The sequence below is a fragment of the Cherax quadricarinatus genome, chromosome 54 (assembly GCF_038502225.1).
Source record: "Cherax quadricarinatus isolate ZL_2023a chromosome 54, ASM3850222v1, whole genome shotgun sequence".
Lineage (NCBI taxonomy): Eukaryota > Metazoa > Arthropoda > Malacostraca > Decapoda > Parastacidae > Cherax > Cherax quadricarinatus.
Window position 1 is genome coordinate 11,683,843 of NC_091345.1, and position 22,767 is coordinate 11,706,609.

Sequence of the window (22,767 nt, forward strand, 5' to 3'; positions counted from 1 at the left end):
CCTGCAGAAGTGTGTCGAGGAAGAGAACCTTACCACAGTCTTCCAGTTCAAGTGTGAACCTGGGTTCACAGTTGTTGACCACGTAAACCACCAGCTCTTCTACGCTCACACATGTTCTAAAAAAATAAAGAAATTCTAACTATTTTAATGAAAACCAAACATTATGGAGAGCGCTAAACCCCTAGGGGTTATACAGCGCATGCTGGGGGAGAGGGGATAGAAGGTATTCAGGCTTAATTCAGGGGACTGGAGCACGGATCCAATTCCCTAGATCAAGAGCCTCTCACCAGCATCAAGGAGCCTCCCTTGACGGGTCAATGAAAACAAATTCACTTTAAATTATTAAGCAAAAAAAATCTATCATTGTTTTGTGAGTTATTAACCGGAAGTAGAACGTGTGACAACAACGGTAACTCCGCCTCCACACACTCCGTTCACTAACACACGTACGTTCGTCTGTTGTTGAACGCCTTAATACAACACAACGACAAGAAAAAAATTTTTTTTTTCCATCAGGTTACTTTACACTTACATAAGTTAACGTGCAGTTTACTAAGCATAACTGCATTATGTACAAGGGAAAGGTTACGTCTGGCAGCGGGGGGGACACTCTGCCAGACGTAAAACTATACGTTCGTTCACACTTCCGCAGGAACGGTCTGTTCGTATCGCGCTCATACGACGCACAATGATCAAGCGATAGGCTGCAGTGGCCATATGATGATCAGTCGATTAATACCTATCGCGCGATATGTTGCGATCGATGCTGGGAGACCAGGCGATTAAATCCCATCAGGGGGATAAACTGTAATCCAGAAACTACAGCCCAGGAGCTATAGTCCAACCAGAAAGTGTATTAAAACACACGACTACAAGAGAAAAAGAAAATATTGTCAAAAAAAGAACACAGAGGACCTCTGAGCGCTTTCGTGCGTTCAAGCAAACATCTTCAGGGAAGAAACAGCAAACAAGACAGTATGTTCAGAACAATCAATTATTTAAACACGTGTCGCTCTGTGTAGATTATTATTATTATTATAATCAAGGGGGAAGCGCTAAACCCGGAGGATTATACAGCGCCTGGGGGGGGGATGTGGAAGGCATTCAGGCTTAATTCGGGGAACTGGAGCACAGATCCAATTCCCTAAATCAAGAGCCCCTCACCAACATCAAGGAACCTTCCTTGAGGGGCTCTGTGTAGAGCTTAGAGCTCTGAAGAACACTAGTGCCAACAGTGTTACCAAACACTACTCTGAGGTAGCAGTGACAATGAACAACACTGGTCACAACAACATTCAAAACAAGCACATACACTGAGTGGCACCTCACAGTGTACATACACACCGAACTGCAAAGGTATACAGTGTATCCTACACAGCAGCAAACTTTCAGATGTGGGTAACTATACATGAGATAAGTATACCTCTGTATATATATATATATATATATATATATATATATATATATATATATATATATATATATATATATATATATATATATATATATATATATATATAGTAGTGGTGGTAGTGGAAGTGGTAGTAGTGGTGGTAGTGGAAGTGGTAGTAGTGGTGGTAGTGGAAGTGGTAGTAGTGGTGGTAGTGGAAGTGGTAGTAGTGGTGGCAGTAGTAGTAGTACAACTTAAGAGAGTAACACCTGTCCCACAGGAGGCAGAGAAGAACCAATGTAGACCTACTGGCCCAAGCCAGGAAGCCAGAAAGATGCAAGCCAGAAGACAGGGAAGGCAAAGAAAATACAGAAGACAGGTCGTGAGGCAAGGAGGAGGCAGAGGTCAGGTCAAGTCACCAGTGTTCTGAAAGTTAGTTAATAGGATATTATTATTATTATTATTATTATTATATTTGTATTTCTATATTTAGAATTCAATAAAAAAATTGACTCAGGTGATCTTATACTAAATATCATAAGTGTTGAATCTAATGATTCCACTTAAGTGGTTACTTGAGCTGCTAGTCAAGTGGTTGCTTGTAGCGGAGGTAAGTCAAGTAGTTACTTGGAGCGGAGGTCACTCAAGTGGCTGCTTGTAGCGGAGGTCAGTCAAGTGGTTACTTGGAGCGGAGGTCAGTCACAGCAGCTCTAGGTCAGTCAATCAACACAAGCGGCAGTCAGAGTTTGTTTTTAATTATAAAAGTTAAAGAAATCAAGGAGGCTGGACTGACAGCGGCCACTGATGCCAGCACTGTCAGACGCTGACGAGTAAGTAAACACAAGACGAAGAAGATGGAATTTAGGAACACAGAAAAGTCAGGAGAAATGTGAGAACAAACAAGGATAAGAAGAAATGGAAGTGCAGACAAAAGTAAGAAAAAAAGCAAGTACATAGAAAGAGAAGAAATATTACCATAGAAAAGAATAAGAAATGCAAACACAGAGAAGAATAAGAAGAGAGCAAGTACAAAGAATCATAAGAAACAGAGAAGAATGGTAAGTATAGACATGAATAATAAGAGAAAGAGTAAAGACAGCATAGAATAGGAAGGTACATATAACAACAGGACAAACAGTAAACATCGTGACCACAACGGTTTTGAAAACCGACAAGTTGAAGAATGAGACACTTGTGTCACATTTGGGAATCTCCATCGAGGAAACGTTTTCGCCTGCCAATGACTGGCGAAACGTTTCCTCACTAGATTCCCAACGAGTGTCTCATTCAGTGACCATCGAAGAGACTGAGGAGGATGGAACGTGTACGTGGTTGTCAGTGCTGCTTCACGTCCAACATGGCCGACAAATTACCAGTACAAATTCAACATAAACACACAAATAGGTAAAACTTGCGATTTTGACTTAAATAGCTCCGCTCTTCTTGACGAATAAGGCAACGAAAATTTGTGTATGCAATAATTTTGCAAAAATCATTCTGAACCTAACGAATTTTTTTTATTTCATTGAGTTTGTTTATTATTAAATTATTGTAAGCTTATCTGAAATATATTTAGTTGGATTAGGCTAAATTAAACTGCGCTTGTTAAAGGTTAGGTAAGTTTTCTAAGGCTCTTTTGGTACAAAATTATTAATTTTTACATTAACATAAATGAAAAATATATCTCTAAACGTATAAGAAAACTTTTTAGAAAGGACTTAATTTTAAATGAGTTCTTGCTAAATGAGCAATTTTGCCTATTCGGAACGACAATATATATATATATATATATATATATATATATATATATATATATATATATATATATATATTTACATATTACACTGCTTTTCTGTCAGTTTTTTCTTTCCCATCTTCTACTCCTTCCCCTCTCTTCTCTCCTTTACCCTCCTCCCTCCCTCCCTGGTGCACGTGGCAACACTCCACAACACGTGGCACCACGCATCAACACGTGTTCTTAATACAATGTTGACACAACGTTGTCACACTAATTTATACACTTGTTGAAGGCCTGCTCCTCCTCTCCCTCAGATGGAGTGTACGGGTTCCCTCCCATACATGGCTAGGATACAACATAGCGAACTATTCTTGATATATCAGAATATCCTAGTATGATCTCATTAGTCTTCTAGGATTGGTACATTAGTTTTCTACGACTGGTACATTAATCTGCTAGGATTGGTGCATTAATCTGCTAGGATTGGCACTTTACTCTTCTAGAACTGGCACATTAGTCTCCTAGTATTGGTATATTAGTCTCCTAGGATTGACATTTTAATCTCCTAGGACTGGCATTTTAGTCTCCTATGATTGGTACATTAAACTCCCAGGCCTGACACTTTCGTCTTCTAGGACTGACACATCATAGTCTGCTAGGACTGAGCTTTTATATCGCTTAGCACAGCTGGTTTTCAGCATTGTGCTAGGACAGGAGCGCCAGGGCATTACTTGTATTAACATGCAGGAAGCATCCTCAGTAATTACTGCAGCAGCAGCAGAAGTGCAGGTAGCAGTAGCAACAGCAAAAGAAACTCAAGTAGCAGCAGCAGCAGTAGCAACAACAATACACATAATAGCAACAGCAACACATGATGCAACAGCAGTAACACCAACATCTGCACCAGCAACAACACACGCAATAGCAGATATGACACAAAATCAACTCGATTGCAACACACTCATTAGAATAATCATTCAATCAGGTTGCAAAAAACACACAAACACACACAAGAAAAAAATAGGACTCTGATATCTCACGTGTTGGACTCCAGCTCAACTCCGAGACTTGCTGATTTCTAAAAGTTCCCATCTTCCAACTGCTTTGTAAACATCGTGAAAAATGCACCTGATTTTGGTGCAAAATACGCACATCGAATCGAATATAATGTTGGAAGGTAAGTGATGCAGTCTGTTCATGTGGTGTGCACTCTCTATTTACTCTGTACTCGTGCACTTACTTTTACGTGGAGTGCACTCTATATGCACTGTACACTTACTCTCACCACTTGCTTCCTACACTTCCCATTAATAATTACTAAAACTAAAATTATCTATGAGGATTTGTATTATCTCATTCTAGCTTGGTTGATTAATAAGAGTTTGAAACCTATCGACTACACGAGTCATTAAGACTGCACGTAGCCTATTCACCATAACAAAAATACTTAGAATTTCCCAATAGAGGGATTAAATCACACGCAGTGTATATATACACTGAGAGACATACACCTCTTGGTATATATATCCTGTATTTTCACAATATCTTCGTTCCCTTGAATATACGAAGTTTTGTAACTTAAAATAATCATTACGAGGCACTTTAGTCTCCTAGTATTGGCACATTAGTCTGCTAGGATATATATATATATATATATATATATATATATATATATATATATATATATATATATATATATATATATATATAATGTCTCCTAGCATATACAATGAACACTTATGATGGTGGGGGGAGGGGTTCAGGATATACAGTAAACACTGCAGATGTTTAGTGGGTCTGGTTAAGATAAAGGATGCTAAAGACTGTATTGTTTTCTTTGTCTTCCTTCACAGTGTTTAGGAAACAGGAAGAAAATCAAGGAAAACCAGCAGCTGAAGAAACAATATGAAGGAAGAGTGTGCAGTGGTGGTGAAGAGGAAGTTGAAATCCAGGGAGAAAGAAACAAAACAAGGGGTTAGGGAGGGGAAAGAGAGACAAGGCAGAGGGGAAGAAATAGTAGAGTTAGAAAGGCGAGAGGGAGACACGAAAGCAAGGAGAGGAGAGACGGGATAAAAAAAAAGATATAGAACGGGAAGAGGGAAAACAGGGAGGAGGGGAGGAAACTTTGCAGGTAATGGAGGTAGTAAAGTGGAGAGAGAGAGAGAGAGAGAGAGATAGAGAGAGAGAGAGAGAGAGAGAGAGAGAGAGAGAGAGAGAGAGAGAGAGAGAGAGAGAGAGAGAGTATTATAAAGAAGGTGAGGGGAAGATCACGTGAGAGTGAACGAGGGCACGTGTGTGGTAGAGGGCAATCAACCACCACTAACAATCGCTAGTTTGCCCCTATTCAAGGCTGTTACTGCCAATTACATCAACCACTAGTTGAGTCTCGGGCTCCCTGACAGCCTGCTCCCCGCCTCTCTCCAACCTTCCCCTCACAACCAACAGCAGCAGCCAAAAAAAAGTATATTAAAAAAGTCCTGTTCCCCCCACCCGTAATAATTTCCCCATAAAAGGGAACGTTCTTTTTTGGGGGGTGGGGGTGTTTAATTCTGATAAGAATAACTAGAAATGTTTAGGGAAATCCAAGGGAGGAATTCCCAGTTTCCTGTCTCAGCATCTCACAACACACACATACACACACACACACATACACACACACACACACACACACACACACGCACCACACACACACACGCACCACACACACACACGCACCACACACACACCACACACACACACACACCACACACACCACACACAGTGGACCTAGTAGCGACCAGTGAAAAGGGAGGGCCAGGAGCTATAAATCGACCCCTGCAACCACAATTAGGTTAGTATAGGGATATTCCAGTACTTATATTCCAGAGTATATTCCAGGTAGTATATTCCAAGGAAGCATATTCCCAGGAGTATATGCGAGAAAGGTCACCTCGTTCAACATGTCATCCGGGTGCAGACTCAAACCTTCGTCTCACGATGTTAGATAAACGTAGTTAAAACATCAAATACTTTCTTCATCTCAATTTGCCTCGCCTCAAAATTTTCCTGAGATATATCTAGACTTAATATAAGCTAAGTTTGTGTGCTTTGAACACAATATTAGAGATATTACTGTATATATATATATATATATATATATATATATATATATATATATATATATATATATATATATATATATATATATATATATATATAATATATATATATATATATATATATATATATATATTTTTATCACACTGGCCGATTCCCACCAAGGCAGGGTAGCCCGAAAAAGAAAAACTTTCACCATCATTGACTCCATCACTGTCTTGCCAGAAGGGTGCTTTACACTACAGTTTTTAAACTGCAACATTAACACCCCTCCTTCAGAGTGCAGGCACTGTACTTCCCATCTCCAGGACTCAAGTCCGGCCTGCCGGTTTCCCTGAACCCCTTCATAAATGTTACTTTGCTCACACTCCAACAGCACGTCAAGTATTAAAAACCATTTGTCTCCATTCACTCCTATCAAACACGCTCACGCATGCCTGCTGGAAGTCCAAGTCCCTCGCACACAAAACCTCCTTTACCCCCTCCCTCCAACCTTTCCTAGGCCGACCCCTACCCCGCCTTCCTTCCACTACAGACTGATACACTCTTGAAGTCATTCTGTTTCGCTCCATTCTCTCTACATGTCCCAACCACCTCAACAACCCTTCCTCAGCCCTCTGGACAACAGTTTTGGTAATCCCGCACCTCCTCCTAACTTCCAAACTACGAATTCTCTGCATTATATTCACACCACACATTGCCCTCAGACATGACATCTCCACTGCCTCCAGCCTTCTCCTCGCTGCAACATTCATCACCCATGCTTCACACCCATATAAGAGCGTTGGTAAAACTATACTCTCATAAATTCCCCTCTTTGCCTCCAAGGACAAAGTTCTTTGTCTCCACAGACTCCTAAGTGCACCACTCACCCTTTTCCCCTCATCAATTCTATGATTCACCTCATCTTTCATAGACCCATCCGCTGACACATCCACTCCCAAATATCTGAATACATTCACCTCCTCCATACTCTCTCCCTCCAATCTGATATCCAATCTTTCATCACCTAATCTTTTTGTTATCCTCATAACCTTACTCTTTCCTGTATTCACTTTTAATTTTCTTCTTTTGCACACCCTACCAAATTCATCCACCAATCTCTGCAACTTCTCTTCAGAATCTCCCAAGAGCACAGTGTCATCAGCAAAGAGCAACTGTGACAACTCCCACTTTATGTGTGATTCTTTATCTTTTAACTCCACGCCTCTTGCCAAGACCCTCGCATTTACTTCTCTTACAACCCCATCTATAAATATATTAAACAACCACGGTGACATCACACATCCTTGTCTAAGGCCTACTTTTACTGGGAAATAATCTCCCTCTTTCCTACATACTCTAACTTGAGCCTCACTATCCTCGTAAAAACTCTTCACTGCTTTCAGTAACCTACCTCCTACACCATACACCTGCAACATCTGCCACATTGCCCCCCTATCCACCCTGTCATACGCCTTTTCCAAATCCATAAATGCCACAAAGACCTCTTTAGCCTTATCTAAATATTGTTCACTTATATGTTTCACTGTAAACACCTGGTCCACACACCCCCTACCTTTCCTAAAGCCTCCTTGTTCATCTGCTATCCTATTCTCCGTCTTACTCTTAATTCTTTCAATAATAACTCTACCATACACTTTACCAGGTATACTCAACAGACTTATCCCCCTATAATTTTTGCACTCTCTTTTGTCCCCTTTGCCTTTATACAAAGGAACTATGCATGCTCTCTGCCAATCCCTAGGTACCTCACCCTCTTCCATACATTTATTATATAATTGCACCAACCACTAATATATATATATATATATATATATATATATATATATATATATATATATATATATATATATATATATATATATATATATGCAATAAGATCACAGTAAACAGGTGATTTTAAATTATGCAAAACAACCACTGTGAAAGAGTAGTGAAATTCCAAGCGCTTTACGGTCAAAACTGGTAAAAGTCTCGAACTTAGGTTAAAACAACATAAATATAGCATTAGAACTGGACAAGATTCCAATGCTCTATTTATTCATGTGAGAGATTTTAACCATCCAATTGATTTTCAAAAAGTTGAGAAAGTTGTATCAAGCAAGTCCATGGTTGACAGAAATATAATTGAATCTTGTTTCATAAAAAGCAGTTTTGAAAATAATATGAATATTTCCTTAGGTTTGTATAAATTAGATTCATTTATAATTAATAAAATTTGGTTAGCGTTTAATAATACATTGGGCAAATAATAAATCTTATTTCTTGGGTAGAATATTTTTTTAGTGGGTTGTCGTGAGGACCTGTCTAGTTGGACCAGCGGACCTACTGCAGTGTTCCTCTTTTCTTATGAGTCCGGTATTGTCCAATGTCAGGTGTTTCTTTGTTGTGGGAGTTGACTGTGAGGTCTAAGCCCTTTAATTGCCTTCCTTTGATGTATTACTTTCATAATTCCTTGACAATGTGAGTACTCACGAAAGCGCTTGGAATTTCACTACTCTTTCACAGTGGTTGTTTTGTATATATATATATATATATATATATATATATATATATATATATATATATATATATATATATATATATATATATATATATATAATGGGGTCCACCTCTGGTGTAAATTGTGGGACCCACAGCCTCGGAAAAGTGGATAAAAAAGCTTCAAGGATGAATATTTCGATTTCTTCCTGAAGCCGTTTGAATATTCCACTTTCCCTACCACCCCATCTTTTCATATTATATATATATATATATATATATATATATATATATATATATATATATATATATATATATATATATATATATTATGGAGGAGTATGAAATATATATATATATTATATTATATATATATATATATATATATATATATATATATTATATATATATATTATGGAGGAGTATGGAAGAAGTGAATGTTTTCAGATACTTGGGAGTTGACGTGTCGGCGGATGGATTTATGAAGGATGAGGTTAATCATAGAATTGATGAGGGAAAAAAGGTGAGTGGTGCGTTGAGGTATATGTGGAGTCAAAAAACGTTATCTATGGAGGCAAAGAAGGGAATGTATGAAAGTATAGTAGTACCAACACTCTTATATGGGTGTGAAGCTTGGGTGGTAAATGCAGCAGCGAGGAGACGGTTGGAGGCAGCGGAGATGTCCTGTTTAAGGGCAATGTGTGGTGTAAATATTATGCAGAAAATTCGGAGTGTGGAAATTAGGAGAAGGTGTGGAGTTAATAAAAGTATTAGTCAGAGGGCAGAAGAGGGGTTGTTGAGGTGGTTTGGTCATTTAGAGAGAATGGATCACAGTAGAATGACATGGAAAGCATATAAATCTATAGGGGAAGGAAGGCGGGGTAGGGGTCGTCCTCGAAAGGGTTGGAGAGAGGGGGTAAAGGAGGTTTTGTGGGTAAGGGGCTTGGACTTCCAGCAAGCGTGCGTGAGCGTGTTAGATAGGAGTGAATGGAGACGAATGGTACTTGGGACCTGACGATCTGTTGGAGTGTGAGCAGGGTAATATTTAGTGAAGGGATTCAGGGAAACCGGTTATTTTCATATAGTCGGACTTGAGTCCTGGAAATGGGAAGTACAATGCCTGCACTTTAAAGGAGGGGTTTGGGATATTGGCAGTTTGGAGGGATATGTTGTGTATCTTTATATGTTTATGCTTCTAGACTGTTGTATTCTGAGCACCTCTGCAAAAACAGTGATAATGTGCGAGTGTGGTGAAAGTGTTGAATGATGATGAAAGTATTTTCTTTTTGGGGATTTTCTTTCTTTTTTGGGTCACCCTGCCTCGGTGGGAGACGGCCGACTTGTTGAAAAAAAAAAAAAAAAAAAAAAAAAAAAAAATATATTATATGGCGAATAGGTAAAACTTGCGATTTTAGCTTAAATAGCAAACCTCTTCTTGCCGAATAAGGCAAGCGAAAAATTATGTATGCAATAATTTAGCAAAAGTCATTCTGAACATAACGAAAAAAATATATTTCATTGTGTTTGTTTATTATTAAATTACTGTAAATTTATCTATAATATATTTAGCTGGCTTAGGCTAAATTAAATTGCGCTTGTTATAATAAGGTTAGGTAAGTTTTGTAAAGTTCTTTTGGTACAAAATTATAAATTTTTAAATTAACATGAATGAAAAAAAAAATATATATTTAAACGAATAAGAGAAAATTTTTAGAAAGGACTTAATTTTAAATGAGTTCTTGCTAACTGACCAGTTTTACCTATTCGGCACGACATAAATATGTTATGGAGAAAGAGAAAGAGAATCACCAATGAAAACGGAGGACGGTAATACACGATAGATTTTGTTCACTGACAAACACTTCTTCTGGGTAACTTGTGCTATTACTGTTGTAGTTAATGTGTGCCAGTGGTATTTAATGTGTCAATGTATTTTAAGTGCCAGTGGTATTTAAGTGTGCCAGCAGAATACGTCTTTTAAGTTTAAATCAAGATTTCACTACCACTTGTTGCAGAGTGGCAGGTGAGTGAGTGTCCCTCCTCTCTCTTTTTTCCTCTCTCTCTCTCTCTCTCTCCATCCCCCCTCCCTCCTTTCCCATGCCTTTCTCCCTTTTTTCCTCTCTTCTCTCCCTCTTTTCCCTGCCTCCCTCGCTCCTCCTTTCAGAGAGAGAGAGAGAGAGAGAGATCCTCTCCCTCAGTCATATTTTATTCATGACATTAAACTTGCTCCCAAACGAACCCTAATGTCGAGGCTGATTTGGGATGGAAGAGGTTAAGCTTGGATAGTCTCCCCTGTCTTGTATGTCTAAGTTAGTCTCCCCTGTCTTGTATGTCTAAGTTAGTCTCCCCTGTCTTGTATGTCTAAGTTAGTCTCCCCTGTCTTGTATGTCTTAGTCTCCCCTGTCTTGTATGTCTAAGTTAGTCTCCCCTGTCTTGTATGTCTAAGTTAGTCTCCCCTGTCTTGTATGTCTAAGTTAGTCTCCCCTGTCTTGTATGTCTAAGTCAGTCTCCCCTGTCTTGTATGTCTAAGTTAGTCTCCCCTGTCTTGTATGTCTAAGTTAGTTTCCCCTGTCTTGTATGTCTAAGTTAGTCTCCCCTGTCTTGTATGTCTAAGGTAGCCTCCCCTGTCTTGAATGTCTAAGGTAGCCTCCCCTGTCTTGTATGTCTAAGGTAGCCTCCCCTGTCTTGTATGTTTGAGGTAGTCTCCCCTGTCTTGTATGTCTAAGTTAGTCTCCCCTGTCTTGTATGTCTAAGTTAGTCTCCCCTGTCTTGTATATCTAAGGTAGCCCCCCCTGTCTTGTATGTCTAAGGTAGTCTCCCCTGTCTTGTATGTCTAAGGTAGCCCCCCCTGTCTTGTATGTCTAAGGTAGTCTCCCCTGTCTTGTATGTCTAAGGTAGTCTCCCCTGTCTTGTATGTCTAAGGTAGCCTCCCCTGTCTTGTATGTCTAAGGTAGCCTCCCCTGTCTTGTATGTCTAAGGTAGCCTCCCCTGTCTTGTATGTTTGAGGTAGTCTCCCCTGTCTTGTATGTCTAAGGTAGTCTCCCCTGTCTTGTATGTCTAAGGTAGCCTCCCCTGTCTTGTATGTCTAAGGTAGTCTCCCCTGTCTTGTATGTCTAAGTTAGTCTCCCCTGTCTTGTATGTCTAAGTTAGTCTCCCCTGTCTTGTATGTATAAGTTAGTTTCCCCTGTCTTGTATGTTTGAGGTAGTCTCCCCTGTCTTGTATGTCTAAGTTAGTCTCCCCTGTCTTGTATGTATAAGTTAGTCTCCCCTGTCTTGTATGTCTAAGGTAGCCTCCCCTGTCTTGTATGTCTAAGGTAGCCTCCCCTGTCTTGTATGTCTAAGGTAGCCTTCCCTGTCTTGTATGTCTAAGGTAGCCTCCCCTGTCTTGTATGTCTAAGGTAGCCTCCCCTGTCTTGTATGTCTAAGGTAGCCTCCCCTGTCTTGTATGTCTAAGGTAGCCTCCCCTGTCTTGTATGTCTAAGGTAGCCGCCCCAGTCTTGTATGTCTAAGGTAGCCTCCCCTGTCTTGTATGTCTAAGGTAGCCTCCCCTGTCTTGTATGTCTAAGGTAGTCTCCCCTGTCTTGTATGTCTAAGGTAGCCTCCCCTGTCTTGTATGTCTAAGGTAGTCTCCCCTGTCTTGTATGTCTAAGGTAGTCTCCCCTGTCTTGTATGTCTAAGGTAGTCTCCCCTGTCTTGTATGTCTAAGGTAGCCTCCCCTGTCTTGTATGTCTAAGGTAGCCTCCCCTGTCTTGTATGTCTAAGGTAGCCTCCCCTGTCTTGTATGTCTAAGGTAGCCTCCCCTGTCTTGTATGTCTAAGGTAGCCTCCCCTAGTTTGTATATTGAAGATAGTCTCCGATGTCTTGTATATATAATGAAGTCTTGCTTGGATTATATGAGATAGTCTGGCTTAGGTTATTTCTAAGATGGTCTGGTCTGGCTTGTATCTAAGATGATCTGGCCTTTATGCCTGATATAGTCTGGCCTGTGTTATGTCTAAGTGCTGCTACCCAGAGGCTTAAAACATGGCTAACTCTATGGTGTGAAGGAGACCTAGGATGTCTGGCTGAGTTGGCTGACCTTTCAAGCCATCTCAGTCTTTCAGCTCAAACTTCTTAGTAACAGATCGATTTATAGTTAAGCGAGACTGCTAAGAGACTTCAGACTTAAGTCTTCAAACTCAAGACTTGATAATGAATATACCAAGAAGTATATATAATAAATTATATGCCAAGAAGTATATACCATGAAGTATATACCAAGAAGTATCTCCACGACTACGGTGCTCTTCGCACCTACTCCTAGGTTGAGGGACTGATTACCTCATCTTCTGTATATAGTCTTACTGTTTTCAAGTTATGTCCTAGAATTTGTATTGATAAAGCCACTGGATGGCGAAACGTCTACAATAAAGTTACCCAGATGTTGCAAATGTGTCTTAATTTCACCAAGAAGTATATACTAAGAAGTATATACCATGAAGTATATACCGAGAAGTGTATACCATGAAGTATATACCAAGAAGTATATACTAAGAAGTATATACCATGAAGTATATACCAAGAAGTATATACTAAGAAGTATATACCATGAAGTATATACCGAGAAGTGTATACCATGAAGTATATACCAAGAAGTATATACTAAGAAGTATATACCAAGAAGTATATACTAAGAAGTATATACCATGAAGTATATAATAGGAAAAGTATATATGAAGTATATTCCAAGAAGTATATACCATGAAGTATATTCCATGAAGTATATTCCACCTCTGATGTATTGTTACACCTGGTGGTGCACACCTTCAATAAAACACCTGGTGGTGCACACCTTCAATTAAACACCTGGTGGTGCACACCTTCAATAAAACACCTGGTGGTGCACACCTTCAATTAAACACCTGGTGGTGCACACCTTCAATTAAACACCTGGTGGTGCACACCTTCAATGAGACACCTGGTGGTGCACACCTTCAATGAGACACCTGGTGGTGCACACCTTCAATGAGACACCTGGTGGTGCACACCTTCAATGAATGAGACACCTGGTGGTGCACACCTTCAATGAATGAGACACCTGGTGGTGCACACCTTCAATGAGACACCTGGTGGTGCACACCTTCAATGAATGAGACACCTGGTGGTGCACACCTTCAATGAGACACCTGGTGGTGCACACCTTCAATAAAACACCTGGTGGTGCACACCTTCAATTAAACACCTGGTGGTGCACACCTTCAATAAAACACCTGGTGGTGCACACCTTCAATAAAACACCTGGTGGTGCACACCTTCAATTAAACACCTGGTGGTGCACACCTTCAATAAAACACCTGGTGGTGCACACCTTCAATGAATGAGACACCTGGTGGTGCACACCTTCAATGAATGAGACACCTGGTGGTGCACACCTTCAATGAATGAGACACCTGGTGGTGCACACCTTCAATGAATGAGACACCTGGTGGTGCACACCTTCAATGAATGAGACACCTGGTGGTGCACACCTTCAATGAATGAGACACCTGGTGGTGCACACCTTCAATGAATGAGACACCTGGTGGTGCACACCTTCAATGAATGAGACACCTGGTGGTGCACACCTTCAATGAATGAGACACCTGGCGGTGCACACCTTCAATGAGACACCTGGCGGTGCACACCTTCAATGAGACACCTGGTGGTGCACACCTTCAATGAATGAGACACCTGGTGGTGCACACCTTCAATGAATGAGACACCTGGTGGTGCACACCTTCAATGAATGAGACACCTGGTGGTGCACACCTTCAATGAATGAGACACCTGGTGGTGCACACCTTCAATACGACACCTTCAATGAATGAGACACCTGGTGCACACCTTCAATGAATGAGACACCTGGTGGTGCACCTTCAATGAATGAGACACCTGGTGGTGCACACCTTCAATGAATGAGACACCTGGTGGTGCACACCTTCAATGAATGAGACACCTGGTGGTGCACACCTTCAATGAATGAGACACCTGGTGGTGCACACCTTCAATGAATGAGACACCTGGTGGTGCACACCTTCAATGAATGAGACACCTGGTGGTGCACACCTTCAATGAATGAGACACCTGGTGGTGCACACCTTCAATGAATGAGACACCTGGTGGTGCACACCTTCAATGAATGAGACACCTGGTGGTGCACACCTTCAATGAATGAGACACCTGGTGGTGCACACCTTCAATGAATGAGACACCTGGTGGTGCACACCTTCAATGAATGAGACACCTGGTGGTGCACACCTTCAATGAATGAGACACCTGGTGGTGCACACCTTCAATGAATGAGACACCTGGTGGTGCACACCTTCAATGAATGAGACACCTGGTGGTGCACACCTTCAATGAATGAGACACCTGGTGGTGCACACCTTCAATGAATGAGACACCTGGTGGTGCACACCTTCAATGAATGAGACACCTGGTGGTGCACACCTTCAATGAATGAGACACCTGGTGGTGCCCACCTTCAATGAATGAGACACCTGGTGGTGCACACCTTCAATGAGACACCTGGTGGTGCACACCTTCAATGAGACACCTGGTGGTGCACCTGCCTCACACACATGTCTGGGTGCACATATGTCAACTTTCGAGTTAAAAACGTTCGAAATTTTTCCTTGTTCCTAAAATCACGCTGAACATATTTAGGTTTGCCTATTTTCATGAACAACCATGAACAATAATGAACAATAAAGGTGGCCAATAATGAACAAAAATGAATAATAATGATAAACAGTAATAAACAATAAAGAAAAATATTGAACAATCATGATGAACAACAATGATGAATAATGAAAAATAATGAACAATCATGAACAATCATAATGAACAATAATGAACTGGGTACAAGAGTATCGTCACAGTGGGCACAACAGTACCATAACAGTAGTACAACAGTGTCATCACAGTGGGTACAACAATACCATCACAGTGGGTACAACAGTATAACCACAGTGGGTACAACAGTATCGCCACAGTGGGTACAACAGTATCACCACAGTGGATACAACAGTATAACCACAGTGGGTACAACAGTATCACCACAGTGGATACAACAGTATAACCACAGTGGGTACAACAGTATAACCACAGTGGGTACAACAGTATAACCACAGTGGGTACAACAGTATCACCACAGTGGGTACAACAGTATAACCACAGTGGGTACAACAGTATAACCACAGTGGGTACAACAGTATCACCACAGTGGATACAACAGTATAACCACAGTGGGTACAACAGTATCACCACACTGGGTACAACAGTATAACCACAGTGGGTACAACAGTATCACCACAGTGGGTACAACAGTATCACCACAGTGGGTACAACAGTATAACCACAGTGGGTACAACAGTATAACCACAGTGGGTACAACAGTATCACCACAGTGGATACAACAGTATAACCACAGTGGGTACAACAGTATCACCACACTGGGTACAACAGTATAACCACAGTGGGTACAACAGTATCACCACAGTGGGTACAACAGTATCGCCACAGTGGGTACAACAGTATCGCCACAGTGGGTACAACAGTATCACCACAGTGGGTACAACAGTATCACCACAGTGGGTACAACAGTATCACCACAGTGGGTACAACAGTATCACCACAGTGGGTACAACAGTATCATCACAGTGGGTACAACAGTATCACCACAGTGGGTACAACAGTATCACCACAGTGGGTACAACAGTATCACCAAAGTGGGTACAACAGTATCACCACAGTGGGTACAACAGTATCACCACAGTGGGTACAACAGTATCACCACAGTGGGTACAACAGTATCACCACAGTGGGTACAACAGTATTGCCACAGTGGGTACAACAGTATCATCACAGTGGGTACAACAGTATCACCACAGTGGGTACAACAGTATCACCACAGTGGGTACAACAGTATCACCAAAGTGGGTACAACAGTATCGCCACAGTGGGTACAACAGTATCGCCACAGTGGGTACAACAGTATCACCACAGTGGGTACAACAGTATCACCACAGTGGGTACAACAGTATCACCACAGTGGGTACAACAGTATCACCACAGTGGGTACAACAGTATCACCACAGTGGGTACAACAGTATCACCACAGTGGGTACAACAGTATCACCACAGTGGGTACAACAGTATTGTCACAGTGGGTACAACAGTATCACCACAGTGGGTACAACAGTATCGCCACAGTGGGTACAACAGTATTACCACAGTGGGTACAACAGTATCACCACAGTGGGTACAACAGTATCACCACAGTGGGTGCAATAGTATTGCCACAGTGGGTACAACAGTATCACCACATTGGGTACAACAGTATCACCACAGTGGGTACAACAGTATCACCACAGTGGGTACAACAGTATCACCACAGTGGGTACAACAGTATCACCACAGTGGGTACAACAGTATCGCCACAGTGGGTACAACAGTATCACCACAGTGGGTACAACAGTATCACCACAGTGGGTACAACAGTATCACCACAGTGGGTACAACAGTATCACCACAGTGGGTACAACAGTATCACCACAGTGGGTACAACAGTATCATCACAGTGGGTACAACAGTATCACCACAGTGGGTACAACAGTATCACCACAGTGGGTACAACAGTATCACCACAGTGGGTACAACAGTATCACCACAGTGGGTACAACAGTATCACCACAGTGGGTACAACAGTATCACCACAGTGGGTACAACAGTATTGCCACAGTGGGTACAACAGTATCGCCACAGTGGGTACAACAGTATCGCCACAGTGGGTACAACAGTATCACCACAGTGGGTACAACTTACTGTTAACAGTAATGGAAAAACAAGAGACGTAGATCAAGCTCTCTTATCACAACGCGTCGCTCTCTCGCTCTTAGAGCTTGACGTTCACTCAGATGAAGCTCTACACTGAGCGAAACGCTGCAACAATTAACATCTTGTTCTGAAACTTGTAGCTATTTTTTTTTACTCGGGAACATCGTACCAACACTAACAGCTGACTTTCCCACCAAACACCAAAAACACGAAAGAACGAAAGGAGAGTTAACTACTCACCACCGATCTGCTGATGACTCCTGCTAATGGCCCTTATGAGTCTGTCAACAAAATAGAAAACAGTGTTATAGAAAACATAATACATCTTTATCATTATTATTATTATTATTAGTAAAGACCCAAGCCTGTATGGGTTAAGCAGGTAATAACAATTATTTTGTAAAAATTATAACATTAGTATTTTGAAATGCTTGCTTCCGGAGAGAGAGAGAGAGAGAGAGAGAGAGAGAGAGAGAGAGAGAGAGAGAGAGAGAGAGAGAGAGAGAGAGAGAGAGAGAGAGAGAGAGAGAGAGAGGCAAGAGGCAAATGTAGTCTCTGTTCACAAAAAGAAGAGCACAGCAGAAATCAGAAACTACAGACCAGTGTCACTCCTGTCAATCACTGGTAAGATCCTTGAGACAATAATCTCAAGACAAATGACAGAGTTTTTTGACTACCACTCACTACTTTGTGATCGTCAATATGGCTTCAGGAAAGGTTACTCTGCTGCTGATCTGTTGTTAAACCTCTCCACTAACTGGCACCAGTCACTGGATGAATCCAAAGTCAGCTGTGTGGTAGCACTGGACATTGCTGGCGCTTTCGACCGGGTGTGGCACCAAGGCCTCTTAGCAAAACTTCAAGCACTAGGAATTGCAGGCTCTACGCTATGTCTCCTCAGTGATTACCTTCATGGTAGATCTCTAAGGGTAGTTCTCAATGGAACGGAATCAGCAAGACATCCTATTGGGGCAAGTGTTCCACAAGCAAGAGTGCTAGGACCATTGTTATTGAATGTCTACTTCACTGACCTTCTTCATCTCATCCCAGAATCCCATGCATATGCAGACGACTGTACACTGATATTCACTTATCCAAGAGAAGAAATGCCAGCTGCTCTAAGCTACATCAATCACCAGCTAAGAGCTATATCACCTTGGGGAAATAGATGGCAAGTAACATTTGCACCTGAGAAAACGCAAATGATGTTGGCCTCTAGGCACCATGATGGTAATGCTGGTGCAGTAGTAAGGATGAATGGGAGGGTGTTGGCACCTGGAGAAGAAGTTGATATCCTTGGGGGGGGTGAAATTTGACTCCAAACTGACCATGAAGAACCATGTTGTAAATCTTGCAAACAAGGCAGCCAGGAAGCTTACAGCACTTCGCCGTATCTCGCATCTGCTTGACAGTAGGGGTTACAAGATCCTGTACGAGGCACAAGTACGCTCACACCTTGAGTATGCTCCACATTCTTGGTTTGCCTGCCCCCCCTCTCATCTGCGACTGCTTGACAGAGTAGAGAACAGAGCAAGACGTCTCATCTCTCGCCTGGACCCATCCTGGATAGATCTGTCATTTCAGCAGAGCCTTCAACATAGGAGGGATGTGGGTGGCCTTACTGTTATGTACAAGGCCAATATTGTCAAAATACCACACTTGGATCCACTTCGAGGACAGCGTGAAACAAGCTTTTATGCCACAAGACGGGCAGAAAGCAGCAACTTCACTCTGGCTGTACCCTTCTCCAGAACATCACTCCATCTGAGATCATACATACCCAGGATGACTCGAGTATGGAACACATTCGTACAGCATAATGATGTCAACGAGATAAAGTCAGTTGATCAAATGAAAATGCTGGCCCACAGATGGCTCCAACTTCATCCTGTTCCCTACTTGTATGTCTCATAACAATAAAAATGCTTTCAAATGAGCTGATGTAGGTAACAGCTCTTAGCTTGCCAATAAAGTTAGAAATCCTTAACCTGTAAATAGCTTGTCAATAAAGCTAGGGATCCTTAACCTTGTCAAACCCTGTGTAAAAAAAAAAATACCCATGATATCAAGACAATTAAAACTAATGAAAAACGGTTGAGGAAATTGTTGTTGACACATAGTTGCAGATCAACTGCGTGTTCTCTAACTACTGGGTGTGATCTCTGCTTGACTGGTGGATGACACTCGATTCGACTCGACGAGGTTCGCCGGTACTGTCCCGGCCCGGTCCTTGTGCAGTTGGTGACCTGGCGGGATGACACCCAACGCTGATAACTGAGTACGTAGGTGTTGCAGGAGTGTGAGGAGGGAGGGAAGGTGTCGATACATGACAGAAATTAATTTAGTGGAGGGCATAGTTAAATACACGTACTTCGGGGTATCCCTGTATTGCATAACCCTAGCCCCCTGTGACTCAATATACGACCTAGGAACACCGCAGAGTATTTTAGATTTGAAGCCGATCTGAAGAGGCATTCACAAGTTATCACACGAAAATTAACATCGCAATTTCTTCAGTTAAAAAATGGCAAATCAAATTCAAACTGTCCACTAAGATACAGCAGCACTGAGGGAAAACCCAAGAGGCAGTCAGCACATTAAGTTTGAAGACGTTCGGATGTTGCATTATCAAGTTATCAGCGTTGAAAGGTTGCAAACACTGGGATGGCCCACTCAACATCTATCCCATGAAAAGCAGTGTTTAATTTTGGAAAATTTCTTCCATTAAAAAAAAATAAACTGGGATCGGCAGGCCAAAATCAATCCAATTTTTTCTCTCAGCATGAATGACCAGCGTCTAAAGTTTAAGTAAGTTTTATTTAAAGTCTGCGTAGATAAATTAGACACATGTGCAACTCTTGGGTATCTTTATTGAGGAAACGTTTCGCCACATAGTGGCTTCATCAGTCCATACAAAGGAGAATCTTGAAGAACAGGAGGAGAATGAGGTAATCAGTCCCTCAACCTTGAGTCGATGTGGTCAGTCCATCAAGATTGATGGGCTGACCATATCGACTCAAGGTTGAGGGACTGATTACCTCATTCTCCTCCTGTTCTTCAAGATTCTCCTTTGTATGGACTGATGAAGCCACTATGTGGCGAAACGTTTCCTCAATAAAGATACCCAAGAGTTGCACATGTGTCTAATTTATCAACATGTCGGTTCTCTGAACCATTCATCTACAAAGTCTGCGTACATATCAATTTTAGTTTACAGTGGTCTTATGGGCACATGAAAGTACATTATGTAGGTTTAACCCAGGATAACCCAGTCAAGCCAAACTCTGTGACTTACTTCTGACCAGACCAGACTTTCTCCAGTTATTCCACACAAACCAGTTTGATTAATAAAATTGGCGCATCGTAACTTATACAAACTAATATTAAGGTGGAGATCCAGTTGAGGAGAACACACACATATATATGGACCAGTAGGCCTGCTGCAGTGCTCCTCATTTCTTATGTGTGTGGGAATGGTTAATTTAGAAATATCTGCCTAGTATGGGGCAGTAGGCCTGCTGCGGTGTTCCTCATTTCTTATGTGGGTGGGAATGGTTGATTTAGAGAAGGACCTGCTTAGTATGGGCCAGTAGGCCTAGTGCAGTTCTCCTCCATTCTCATGTTCTTATCAGCGCTAAAAGTTTGAAGTCGACTAGATGATGCATTCCCCAGTTGCTTCACAGAATTTGCCTACACGAAGATAATACCCGAAAAAAATAATCCATTTCAAACGACGCATCAGCCACTAAAAAAAAAAAAAACTAATCTTAATCAGGGAGGAAAAACGCTAAACCCGCAAGGGGTAATGCAGCGCCTGCGTATGGGAGGTATTCCGATTCGATACGAGGGGAAGATAAGTCCAGCAGTCCTCTGGATCAAGAGCCCCTCGCAAGGCATCAAGGGCAGCCTCTTTCAGGAAGCGTAATTCAATTATATGATGTAAACTGTTATTATATCACTTCGAGATTAAAAAATGGAAAAATGGCGCCCGCCACACTCCATGAAACACCAGCCTTCTTCTAAGATACAATAAGGTTCAAACTTTGAAGGCGATCACGAGTAGTTTTTTTTTTTTTGTTAGGTTAACGCATCTCCAGCCCTTGTTTTCTAGAAGAAGAATGCACTTACATAACACAAGCCTTTACACGTCTTCAGTTCCCATCTTTCTTCATCCGAGATTGCAGACTCAAGGCACAAGCTATCCTCAACAAACCGCCCATGGAACAGCCCCCAAAACAGTTCATAGTACTCCCATGTGGCGATGTTGCCACGAATACTCGCCGGGCACTTGCTATGAGTAACATCAACGTTTCCACCATAAACACATCCTCTATCAAAGACCTCACTACTAAACGCAGCCCCACACCTCTAACTTCTACAGCAGGCGTCTACACTATCCCCTGTGGGTTCTGTCCCAAGAAATATGTAGGCGAGACAGGCAGAGATCTTGCAGTCCGCCTGAATGAGCATCGAAATGCCTCTAACAGAGACGATGTAAGGTACGCCTGTGTCCTCCACAGAGACTCCACGGGGCATTTGATGAACTGGAACGAGGCACAACTGGTTCTCACCGAACCAGACCTCAGACGCCGACGGTGCCTAGAAGCCTCACTAATCACCGTCACCGACACTATAGAACGCAACACTGGAAACTACAAAATTTCAAAAACATTGGCATACATGATATTTAAGCAGCACCAACCCAACAACACAGGAGTCACATGATTTCATCGTCTACTGGTCCTCATCATAGGCAGAGGTTGTTTTGATAAGGACCTGCCTCGCATGGGCCAGTAGGCCTTCTACAGTGTTCCTCCATTCTTATGTTCTTATGACTTTCCTCAGGTCACGTGCGTCACATCTCACTCTCCGCCTATATATATAATGTCTTTCTACCTCTGTATGTTAGAAGTGATCAAGGTCCCAGGACCGAAACGTTTTCTAATAAATATGTTATAGTGTTTGCTTACGTCTTTCTAAACCAGAGAACAAGGTACAACATTACAGTGACTTGGAACAATACACAAATAACCCGAACGTTGGAGAGAGAGGCTTATATTGACGTTTCGGTCCGACTTGAACCGGTCCAGATCCGACCGAAACGTGGTCGCCTCTCTCTCCAATGTGCAAGTTATTTATGTAAAGTTATCTCATGGAAACCAGTTTTGAGAATGATCTATGTAAAACTGAAGAGAGGTCACCA

General features: G+C 41.7%; 1 long non-coding RNA gene across 1 annotated transcript in view; it reads right to left on the reverse strand.

Moving 5' to 3' along the window:
• The window catches only part of LOC138854304 (uncharacterized), a 355,113-nt gene that overhangs the window by 108,230 nt on the left and 224,116 nt on the right, over window positions 1-22,767 (reverse strand). The window contains exon 2 of the long non-coding RNA XR_011393502.1: window positions 17,805-17,845. This is a non-coding gene — a long non-coding RNA (uncharacterized lncRNA). The remainder of the gene's footprint in view (window positions 1-17,804; window positions 17,846-22,767) is intronic.